Source organism: Antedon bifida, chromosome 6 (genome assembly GCF_963402885.1).
Source record: "Antedon bifida chromosome 6, ecAntBifi1.1, whole genome shotgun sequence".
In the NCBI taxonomy this organism is placed as follows: domain Eukaryota; kingdom Metazoa; phylum Echinodermata; class Crinoidea; order Comatulida; family Antedonidae; genus Antedon; species Antedon bifida.
In genome coordinates, this window is record NC_136231.1 from 4531772 (window position 1) to 4544724 (window position 12953).

A 12953-nucleotide genomic window follows, 5' to 3' on the forward strand; every position below is an offset into this window, starting at 1 on the left:
CTGTATTGTCAAATAAATTTGTATTGCAGAACAAAATGATGATGTTTTACAAGTGATAAGTACAGAAATTAAATCAATTATTTTTATTAAATCAATTAAATTTTAACTTACTACAATTGTTTAAAAAAAAGTATATGCTTATATTTCATAATTTATAATATAATCAATTAAAATTGTTTATTTTTAAAACTTTTTTTACAGTTATCAAGTAACATTTAACCCATACATTAATAGTCTATTCCAAAGTTCTCTGTAGAGAGTTTCATGTTGGGTATAGTATGGAAGAATTCAAACAATTTTAGTAAGCATCACATTACAAAAAGCTAGTGAGTATGCTAGTTAAAACAGCAGTGTCTTGTCTTCCTACACTTCATCAGTTCTAACGTTGTGACCTACATTTAAATTACGATTATGATAATTATACATAATTTCCAGTGGAAAATGAAGTAATGAAGTTATGAACTACTGTATATAAACCTGGTATAACTACAACTCCTTCCCCCACCCCCCACCTAAACCGTTCCTTCCTTCACCTGTATCCTCCTCCTATATCTCATCCATTTCTTTGACAATAAAATCAACATGCAACTAAGTTCAGTCAACTTCCATGTAATACACCTGGTTCAAGTGGTTTGAAAATGATTACAATTATTTTTTAAATTAAGACTAATAATAATATATTTTTTTCTCAGATTCTGATGTTTTGCATGTTTTAAACATCGTTCTTATTTCTGTTTTTCATACAAATTGTGGTATTGGATGGACACAGACTTTTCTACATAAACATTGAAATAGGTTACTTTAATAATAGTATGTCTAACTGATCTTTGAATTGAAATATTCTTTAACACTAATATTAATGAAAAATACTTTAAATAAGACGTCACATTAATAAGGAAACAGCAAAAACCTTTACGTCATGTTATTCTGTGATTACAAAAGAAGGAATGCAAAGGTACATACAAGTTAATTGATTCAATTAAACTATATCCTTAATTAAAATCATAATGAGTATGTTATTAGGTGTATATACGTCAACAGATGCAAGTATAATTGCGCTTTGTGCAGATGAAAGTGCAGAGATTCGACAAGTAATATGTAACTATCGGAAACACATGCGACCTGAGCCTGTGTTATCATATAAGCACTTAAGAGCTCTGACTTAACTGTAGAATTGCATGCATCAGCTGATTGCTGTAGGCTTTACTAAATTATGCAAATTTATATTGATTTTAATCATATCTAATTCATTTTGTTTCAAATTTTTAATTATTACATCCGTAGCTAAATATATATAATTTGATAATTTCTATCTAAATTACATGGATGAGAGATTTTAAAGTAACTTTTAAACTGCTGTTTCCTCCTGTCATGAGTTATAACAATGTAATATTTTAATAAATTAAAGGTGTAGTTAACACTGAGAAGTTATAAGATAGATTTAAATAAGTAATACAGTGTTTTTTAACTGGGAACACCATGTAATATAGTTACAATGGTTCCATGTAGCATAGATCATGAATATATAGTTCCAACTAATTTATGGAACTAAATCTATTGTGAGCTATTGCTATACATAATCTGGCATTGTAACTGTGTTTACTAAAACACCATGGAGATGTACACCTCCATGCTTACACAGTCAATGTATCAGTTAAACAATGAATTACCTTTGTTTAAATCTATATATATATTAAAATGTTGTGGTTATTTACTCTCAAGAAAAATGTTGTAAGCTGGTAATAGAGGGTGCTCTACTAGTACTAGTCATTATACTGTATTTGTTAAATATTGTTCTTTTTGAAAATTTGAATTTCCTGTTCTACCTGGTCCAGTTACCTTTTTCATTTTGTTACTGCTTTAAAAAGGCCGATACTTTAGACATTCTCAAAATATGGATCAGTCCGGCTTGATAAATATATTATTATTACGGTAAATAATTTTAGCTCACTGCATAAGGTATAAAAAAAAGCTTTTGCTTCTAGAGCTTGAAAGTTATGTTAACAACATAATTGGTTAGTGGACGTCATCTCTAGAGGAATTTAGACCAGCTTATGCCCTCACCTCCCTGGTTTTATACATAAATAATTTAAAAATGATAATGGATTATTCCAAGAAAAGGGTATACCCCTCCCTGTGATCATTAAAAAAAATTGTAATTGTTTATTTTACCTTTTTCATATAAATTATTGGATATTTATTATTAGGTAGGAAGACAATTAAAATTTTAAGCTATAGTTGCTGAAAATGAAATTTTATATCTAAAATCAATTTAAATTGTTTAGTTTTATGGATTCTTTTACAGATTAATACACAGATCTATATCAAGAATCAAATCATGTGGTATAAATGGAATTTTATATTTAAAAATACGACTCATATTGATACAGTATACTGTAGTGATAATGATATATAATATACTATATTGTAACCTATGATTTTATGAACTTATCGTGGTAGTAATCAATCACATAGAGTCTTGAAATCTATAAATACAACACTTAATTAGGTTGTTCCAACATAAAACGCCCTCTATAGAGTGACGTTCACTTATTGGGTTACATAACAATATATTTATTTCATCCAAAATACATAAAATGACAACAATCAATATAAAAGCAACATTCAGACAACTGAAGAACAAGTTCTTCCTATTACCTACAGTAAAAGGTTTTGACTGCCCTTTCATTAGGACAGACACAGGCGTTAAGTGGATATTTTTTAAGCATAGGGTTCTCCCTCTTAGGTTACTGGTGGGAGCCAGTCTGAAAATGATGTGAATTGGTCAAGTTTGAACTATACACTCCTTGCTGATAGACAGCAAAAATTGCACTTTAAAATTTATTTTAATTTAATGCAAAATATCATGAAAAAACTCGTTCACAATAAATTATTGTAAGCATGTATTTCCACATGAATTGTACCTCCATGATTTACTGTACTTTGCTTTTTTTTTTATATTACAGTCTTAGCTTTCATTATTGTGATTTGTTTTGGGTTTTTATTGTCATAATTGTGTCAAAAACAGCATAATTAATCCAAGAAGGCAAGAATCTAGTGACAAAGGTGCCAACTAAACAGAGAATCATTTGTCTCTTAATAGTAGAGTTGAAGAAAACTGGGTTATTACAACCACAATATACTGGCATTTTTGTATTTTCAGGAACTAATATCTGAAGGAATAACCTATTACTATGGACGTATTTTATACCTCCACTTTTACTAGTTTAAAGTTTAACAGTTTAGTTTGAATACATAAATTTTTCAGTCACTTATACTTGAAGACAGTTGTGTAGTGTACAAACTAATAACATTTTTTTGGAAGGTGATTGTACACAGTAAATAAGACATCACACAAGTCCGCCACAAGCCTCATTCATAAATCTGTCAAATCTTTTTTGGTGGTAGACCGCACATGTTTTGAATATATCTTGGGGTTACCCATGAGAACTATACTGATACCAGAGTTCAATAAACTCTTATTGACAACATCAAAACTCCATACATAGATCAGGTAGATCACAAGAAGATCAAGGAATTTTAAAATGTTTGAACTTCCCTTGAGATGTAGTAGTATAAATTTATTCGGGTTTGTTGGAGGAGGGAGTGAATGGGATATTCCACTATCATACGATTGTTAATATCATGAATTTTTAATCCTATGAATCCTACCAAACAAAGATTCTGTATTTAATTTGCAAATCTAATATATAAATATACAAACATTAATACTACAGTCCATATGGGAAGGTGCTGCATTTACAGGGTATATTTTCGCGGGCCTGGTAGCACAAGCAGGGGAAATGAAGGGGTAAAATTACGATTTGAATTAAAATCTCAATACGTAAACTAGCCGCCTATGTAAAAAATTTAATAATACAGTTAATAACTATATTAAAAACATGACCTGATAAAAGTTCAGAAATATACAGTACTTCCTTAAAACTAATTAAGCTAAATTTGATGTGGAACTAACCAATCTAAAAAATGCCCAGGGCTCTGATTTGTAATCGAAAAACATCAGTTTTCTTGTATCATATTTTGTACTGTCGTCGTAATATTATTATAATTATTAAAAGATGTTTCTACTATTACCTTAAATATTTTCCAACTGAAGTTTTTTGAAAATGATTTTTAAAAGTCCTAAAAACATGAGGTTTATTGTAAAGTACACAAAATATTCAATAAAAATTAGATTTCAAAACTTTGACGTATAAATATCCCATTGATGGTAGAACTGTGGTTTGAAACATTACCTTTATTTGAGTCTTACCAGCAGCTCAGCCTAACATATTAAAAGCCAAAATCACAATGAAAAGACTAGCCTAGGGCAGGGTAGGTGGACAGGTCAATTGTGGACATCCTTGCGGCCATTCAAGATGACCATTCCATTATACAGTACAATAACCTTATAGTATCCACTCGGTTATCATCACTAATAATCAGGTTTAAGTTTCAAATAAAATTCTTTTGGTAAATAACTGTTGATTGAGTTCACGCCTTGTGGACAGAAGAGTAGTGAGTGAGTGAGGTTTCTTGGACATCAAGTTTAGTCTTTAGTTACATCTAAGTAGAAGCTACCCCTGGTAGAAGTTTAATGCTGTATTTCTCAGAAATTGGCTATTCAATCTATACTAACTTTATTAAAAAACAGAAAATAAATACTGTATATAGTAGGCTGCATGTCATTTAGTAGGCAGGTTTAATGTTAAAAAATGCAGAAATATTACAATTATTTATGAATAAAATATGAACACAACAGAATGATATGACACATGGGGCTGGAAACCTGTAAAAAAAACATCCCAGCCAAGGAAAATCTACTGGTTTTTTTCTAAGGAAAATTGGAATTATATACAAACCAAAATAAAACAACCATAGTAAAGGCCAAAAAAATAAATAAATAAAAATGTTAGTTTTCCATCCCCCTCCTCAAATTTTCAAATTTTGGAACTTCATGGCTTCTTTTTACTACGTATTCATTCTCTTGTTGTGCATCAATAATATATCTAATATTAAAACCTCTAATAATAAAAAAAAAAAAATACTGGACATGTATTGAAACGAACAATTATTTTTATTTTATTAATTTTTACTTGGCCTAATATAATAGTGAAAATGTAGGAAGAGAAAAATCATCTTGATATACTCAAATAATAAAGAAAGTTTTCTATTCAACCACAAAGGAAATGACACAGAATAAAAATTAATTAAATGTGGTTAATACTTTCAAAGGAGAGGTTGTCTTGCTGTTGAAGAAAAAAAGTTGTGATAGTTTAAAATGAATTTACTATCAGAGAGCAATAACTACACCTTGTTTGTACTGTATGTACAGTAGGCCAGGGTTCTTATTAAGGCAGAGACACAAAGACAACAGTTATATTGATTTTGATCCTCTATTTTGTAAGTCTAGGCTAGAAATCCTAGGTATTAAATGGTCTCTCCTATGGTCTCTTTATCTAAAATCTGAAGGCCTATTTTAAAAGAAGTTTTAAAAATGGTCCTGTTGCTACTTCCAATTATAATATTGGGGACCCCAATGGAATGCCATTATTGTGTTCGTTTTTAAAATGTATGAGTTTTACTTTACAGTATTCAATTTTTCAATTAATAATAATAATAATAATGTTCAGTCATCTAGTAGTACAATTATATCTTGTTGATATTTACAAGCCAAGTTTTCAGTTTCTGTATCATAATATTGTATATTACCCAAGAGGGAGATACTGTATCTCAAATCATATTCAATATCTTCATCACATTTGTCATATGCTTGAGTTTAATTCTAAAATATTAGAAAATAAACAGCCTACACAGGCAGTTATGGTCAGGGACATTTCGAGAATTCCTTATGGAGTTCTCAGATGGAAGGGGGGGGGCCCGCACGAAGGTCCTTCACAAGCGGATGGCATACAGTACTCCATATTCAGTGATAGTGGTTATGTTGCTAGGGGCGTCTTCCTACTAAAACATAGTTAAAATAATCATAAGAACTAACTTTCACTAACTTATTCTGAATATTCAATAATTTATAGAATATTTTGTATTCTTATAACAAGAATCAACAAACTTGATTGGAAATTTCACGAGTACAGAATACAATATTCACAGATATGAGTTGATTAAAAGTTTGTAAGTTTGTACTCCAATCATGGCTGTTTATTATTATTCCTATGATGATTGGTATACCAATGCTCTTTGGTACTACCATTTACTAAGCTAGCTAGACTTCTCTCTGATAATATTGAGAGCCCATCTCTAGTTTCTGCCTCCCCAGGGGTCACCATTAATTTGTTCTATATTTAGACGCTTGACTCAGCACACATCCCTTCAGGCTTTGTCATGAGGTCTTACGGGAACATTTGCCCTAATTTTTGTCCTACTGTTTAAAATATAGGCTTACAGTATATAGTAAGCCTATTGGAAATTTGAATAACCAAAGTAAAATGATGTGAACATACAATATACGCTGGTTGCGAGTGCTCAGGCAGTATTTTTGTATGCACAATGTTTTTACGGATTTTCATGTGATGCCTGACATAATTATCCGAGTGTGTTACAGTGGGATGGTCGAGTGCATTAATGTTCTCCATAGCAAATTTTAAAAAATGCTCTGAAAATTATTACGTAATGAATGATTTGGAGTGGAGTTGTGGCTTGGTGGTTATGATGCTTGGCTACCACTCCAAGGGTACTGGGTTTAAGTCCCGTCACATGTCAGGATTTTTCCTAAGTAAGTTTCTTGTAATAAGACTTTGTTTATGTAGAGCATCTTGTGTATATGTTTGTCTTGTGAACCTCTGAGGGTCCCTAATGATCAGCAATTACTGGATGGATCACCCTCATTAAATGTGGTAAAAATTACAGAATATATCAGGACAGAAGATGTCCCAAATTTGTTCCGTTTAATTTGTGTGAACCGGGTACATAAAGGCACACTGGGATTAGCCAGTAATTTCCTATCACTGAGTGTAATCTAATATAATATGACTCAATAATTAGGACATCATAGAAATAATGATGGAATTTGTATACAAAATGACAGGGTTAACTTGCTCCTTCCTGATACTTGTAGGTCAAAATAAGAATATATATTTTAAGCAACTGCAGTTTGCAGCTCAAGGTTTGATGATTAATTTAATGACTGGATTATGATAGAAAGGCCCACTAGTTATTTATAAGCAATAAAAAAATAAATAAAAAATATAATTCTGCTAATTTACAGGTATATTTTAAACAGTAAAATATGATTTTAAAGCAGTGGTCCCTAAAGAATGAACCAGTCCTAAAAAAACCAAGGACCACTGAATTGTTATATAGTAATAGAAACTGGTGACAGAAACTATACCTGACTATACCATTATCTGACAGGGGTGAGTATATTTATATGTTAAAGTTCTTCTTTTCATAATGTGTTCTTCTCTTCGGAGAGAGAGGCTATTGTTGGTTTAGTAGGCAAGAAAAAGACCTATAAATTCAAACTAAAAACTGAGCAATATAGGTATTGTACAAAAAAAATAATAAAATATAAAATAAATTATTAATAAAGTTTTTGTTTTCTCTTTTAATAATTTTTATTTTCATTTTTTCTTTTGACAGAATGATTTACTTTCATTCAATTTAGATAAAATTATAAAGTATATAAGCTCTTATAAATGCTAGGATCAAAAAACTATTTGACAGCCAAGTACTAATCCTATTTTTTTCAATTCAGGTCCCTGGAACTGACACACTAAAGCACACCTACAAATAATTTTGAAACTTACTACATTAAACCAATTTGTATTTGTCAAAAAAATGCAAGGGGAGGAGAAAAATAGATTGGGACAAGCAATACCATACGCTGTTAAAGTTAAAGTAGCAGAATTTTATTAATTTAAAATCCATTCATTAATGCCGATTTTTTAAAAGAATGTCCATCCCAATGTTATTAAATATGAAAAAATTGTAATACTTCTGTCCAATCATACAGTCATAACAAGTTTCAATGCGATAGACAGCATTTTGTCGCCATTCTGGAACCGTGCCAATGCGCTCCATCTGATCAGCGTGATTCATCCAATATTCATAACGGGATAGGGAAAAAAAGTTAATTAACTATACAGAGGGTTAGTGAAATATTGTACAAATGATACACGGTTTATAAACAGGGATGCGATAGTGAGATTTAAAAGATAAAGCTGGTTGAACCCAACTAAACCAGTCTGTTGAATCATGAATTACACATTTATATTTTGACATGTAATGCCACATTTTGTTTCAAATTCAGCACAGAGTGTTAAAAAGTGAATTACATGATGAGAAATAAAGGCATCATTTCTTAAAACTAGATAGGTACTGACATTGTTTATCAAGTATTCGAACTAAGAACTCTGTGTGATAATTACCAGCATGTTACAACACATAAAACACTAACATATTGAAAGATTTAAATATGAGGTTTAGTAATTTTTAGTTGTGACTCTACAGCTCACTATATCAGTCGGTTGGTTGGTTGATCGGTCGGTCGGTAGGTAAACACTAACTCAAATTTGAGCACGCAACTACAGCCATATGTATGGCCTCGTTCTTAATAGTGGCATAGACAATTATTTTGGGACATTTAAAAGGCCTATAAACTACGCTAATCTTCAAATATGACAATAAAGGTGAAATTTTAAATCTAATCTTTTAACATGAGTATATCCATGTATAAATTACTGGATAAAAACAGTCAATAAACACACGTATTATCATCACTCTGACATTCACAAACTGTGATTGCTTCATAATCACCTCTTCATGATTTTTATTGACCATTGATGACGAAGCTTGAATAAATAAGCTATAATTCTTGTCTTAAATTGTAATAAATAATCTGTGTCTTTCTATTCAAATCTATCTAGCTATTATTTTACATTTAAAATACACAAATCGAACCATAGTCGGATGGTGATAGGGGTGTTTAATTAATGTGTTTTTGAGTAAGCAGTAGCACTTTTCTTGGTTTATCCAGGTAAGTTAAGCATGAAATAGACTATTGAATATAGTGGCAGATTCATGATTTTGAAATGAGAGGGGGTTGGGATGGGGTGCCTAGGACTTAATAATTGTAAAATTCAGTAATGAACTTATATTCTATCTTTGCATTGTATGTAATCTTCTAGGACCATATCACTCTATTAGTAAGGTACATTACTGTTATTCGATATCATGGCTACTACAACACTGGGGTAGCCAGAACAGCCAGCCAGCTGGTTTAAATGTGTGTGTCATATCTCAGCAAGATGCCTTGTTCAAGATGACAACAAAATATTTCTGGCGCCAACATCTTATATTCAGTATAATATATTACAAAACATAAATTAATAAAACCGCAAAAATATCTCTTTTTGTCTTGTAGTTTGGTTCAGTAGTAAAACTGACTATAAAATCAAATAAGACATTGGAAGAAGGAAACAGTTTAGGTCCAGAAATATTGCATGTATAGCAAGTTGTCAATAGCTGCTGACTTTAGTCAACTTGGACCTGGAATAATTCTAGTCTTGTTATATATTATACACTACAACTCATTGGGCTGGTAGGGGTAGATTTTACTAGCTCACATAATCTTGACATTTAAACCTACTTGCAATTGATAAATAAAAAAGGTGGATATAACTAGAGGTTATTTTTAAAAAGAAATAATATTAAGTAAATCGTTTCTATGTGTTACCATAATGTTAAAATCACATCTCTTTTATTATAATACTAATATAAATATACCTACTATAGTAAGTAATATAGTAGGCCTACTATATTCTATGCAACAATAAATAATAGACATTCTTATATAAATCTATCAAATCACCAAGAATGTTGAAAAGGATTTATAGCATTAAAGGGGATCATTAGGACACAGCTTTAATTCTTTATTATTTTCATTTGTGTTGAGTTCATTTACACAGTAGTATTATTGTGATTTGGTAATCTGGTTATCAACCTCTCACTAATCTAACCTTGAAAAAGTGTTGTTGTGAGTTTGTGTAAGGGGTTACAAACCTGGTCCACCCAGTGTATGCACTGACAGTGACATACAGCTGAGGAGATTGCTTTCCTTTCCTCCCGGTATTTAAGAATATAAATTAATTTAAAGACAGATTCCTAGCCGTATGCCTTTAGCACTTACAGTATGATGCGTTTCCTTTCCGCCAGGGGGCTCACTCTTAAATACTTTCCATACAGGTGGATGCTGCATTTCTTCTTCAAATAAGCTAACCCGATCTTGACAAGAATCGAAAACAAATTTGTGTGAAAGGAATTCCAGCAAAGGGTACTCCTCCTCTCCAACAGCATGATTAACTAACTCTTTTCTATTTTGATTAGAAGAATAAAATGTAACAACCATTGCACACTGTCCTCCCTTTCCTCTTTCGTCTTAATCAAGATGGATTTGGAGTTTTGTAAGAGAATAGTTGCAAGGGAATAATCATGTGGATACGCCTTGATAATAATCTAGGAGTTACAAAGTTATGTTTATAAAATATGCACATATTCTTGCTACAGATACTGTACTTCTTCAAATACTCAAAAGCTGCTTTCACTTTACAAATCTGTCTACACTATCAAACTTATGTGACAAAAAAAAGTGATATGCCCATATATGGACATGATGATGTTATATCACTACCGTATTTGGCCATATTACTACCATATTTGGGTACATCACACTTTTTTTGTCAAACTAGGTGACAGTGTAGACAGAGACTTAGAGATATTAGTATGAATTATTGTATCAGCTTTTCAAGTATTATTACATTATCAAGTTAAAATAATATTGTAGTTAATCATTATTTGATTTACAATTACAATTTACAATCAAATTCATTTCAAATATTGCGTTATCATCATTACCTAATGGACACCATGATAACGCAATATACCAAAGTTGTACAAAGTATGTACATTCCAATTGGTCAGCAGTCCAACAATCACTCAGGTAGACTGGACAATAAGGCACCGCACTATTTGTCTACATTCAGTTTATCTGAACAAGTAAGTATTTTATCTGTTAATTAATCAGTGCTAAGGTGCCGACAGGACTGAAACAAACAATACCATTTTTATGATGAACCTTTGATTTTGAAGCATATTCCATAAACTTAAATGAAAACTTAAGCTCTGTCTACACTATCAAACTTTATGTTACACAAAAATGTGCCCATATATGGACATAATGATGTCATATCACTACCATATTTAAGCATATCACTACCATATTCGGGCACATCACATTTTTTTTCACATAAAGTTTGATGGTATAGACAGAGCTTTAAAATTGAAAAGGGTAGTTCATCCTATTCATTTGCTCAAAAATAAAACTAATGTTGACCATTTAGGTATTTCTTAAAATAGAAAAAAAAAAACAAATGAAAAGTGAAATAAAGTGATGCTATTAATTGTGGTTGAATATGAATACTGTGTAGGTAATGATTTTGAACATGCTTTTCATCATACACTTCCTTCGTATGACTGAGTCAGATTCACCCTAGTTCTTGTCAATCATATTTTGATTGATAACACAAAAAATCTCCTTATAGCAGTTTATGATAAAAACACTACAAATCAAGTTAACATTTATCTAAGATTACATATTTACCAGTTGATAAAAGCTGACATTTGAAAGCAATCTGTCTCGGTAAAAGTTTTAATATTACTGTTGGAAAATATTGATACTGTATAATAAAATGATTGCTCATATCAAAGAATAACATACTCTTTTTTAATAAAAAAAAAATTGTTAAAAAAAAATTAATCATTTATATATGTGATCAACAAAACAATAATGTAAAACAAACAAAAATAGAATGGATTGGTCCGGTCAGTAAAAAGATTACTACAATCAACTCTCCCAAAACCAGATTTTTATTGGGGTTCAAAAGGTCTCAAATTAATTTTTATCATTAAAAACACACTCCGAATACCAGGATTTCCAGAAAACCAGACATATTAAGCCAGCCCAAAGGTGTCCGGTATGGGGAAGAGTTGACTGTATAACTTCAAGAATCAGTCATCAAAAATACACACGCCTTGTAATCCACCCAAACTGATATCATCAAGTTCAACAGACTGAAATGCATTTTTGTTTCAAAGATGCTTTTTATATTTCAAGAAGATGTTTTTAACGTTGACATATATTATTATTCAAATTTTGATGACTTACCTACGTTTTATTTTCTTGATAAAATCTCCTTTGGTGTACTAAATTTTGAAAGTTGATTTATCTAAGGTGTTTTTACAGTAACTGAACTGTGAAATTTACTTGCATGCTTGATAGGAAATGTTCCTGATAAATTGAAAAACAAGTTTAAATTGGCAATTTGTTAGATATGATTCAGCGAATTTACTGAATTGGTTTTTACACTTAGTTTACAAGAAATAACGAGGGAATGAATGGAATGCCATGAAGAAATGTTCACAAAGAAATTGTAACAAAATAATAAAGAAGCAACAAATCCTCCATAATTAGCCTAACTAAAGGATGGAATAAAATCATACATGTCAAGTTTGAGATTGCTACTTGCTAGACCAGCTAATTGAAATTTCCCAAATATGAAAAATTGAAAGTCAACTCACAACCCACTATCATCCACCATGGGTAGGCCTAGGCCTACTCCAAAAAAGGCGCCTGTCTCATGACATCAGTGTCAGTGACAGTGTAGGCCTAGCCCTAGTTGTATTCTATTTATTTTTATGCTACCCTCCCTACTAGGCTTACCACATAGTACAGTAGGTATGGCCTAGGCTAGACTAGCTTCTTTCTAGACCAAGGTCTGGGCCTAGGGTTAGAGGGCCTACCTTTTAGTAAGTAGGCCTAGGACTAGTAGAGGGGCCTAGGCCTAGGCCTAGCTAGGCTAGGCCTAGGCTAATTATAATTTAATCACCATTACACTACAGTAGCCTAGGCCTAACCTACAGTAATAATGTAATATTAT

The 12953-nt window shown here is 31.3% G+C and overlaps 1 protein-coding gene across 1 annotated transcript in view; it reads right to left on the minus strand.

Annotated features, from left to right (window-relative positions):
* LOC144844305 (uncharacterized) overlaps positions 1-12314 on the minus strand; it is a 59572-nt gene extending 47258 nt beyond the window's left edge. The window contains exon 1 of the mRNA XM_078701147.1: positions 12186-12314. The gene's annotated coding sequence lies outside the window, so the exon portion shown is untranslated. The remainder of the gene's footprint in view (positions 1-12185) is intronic.
* Between the last annotated feature and the right edge of the window lie 639 nt (positions 12315-12953).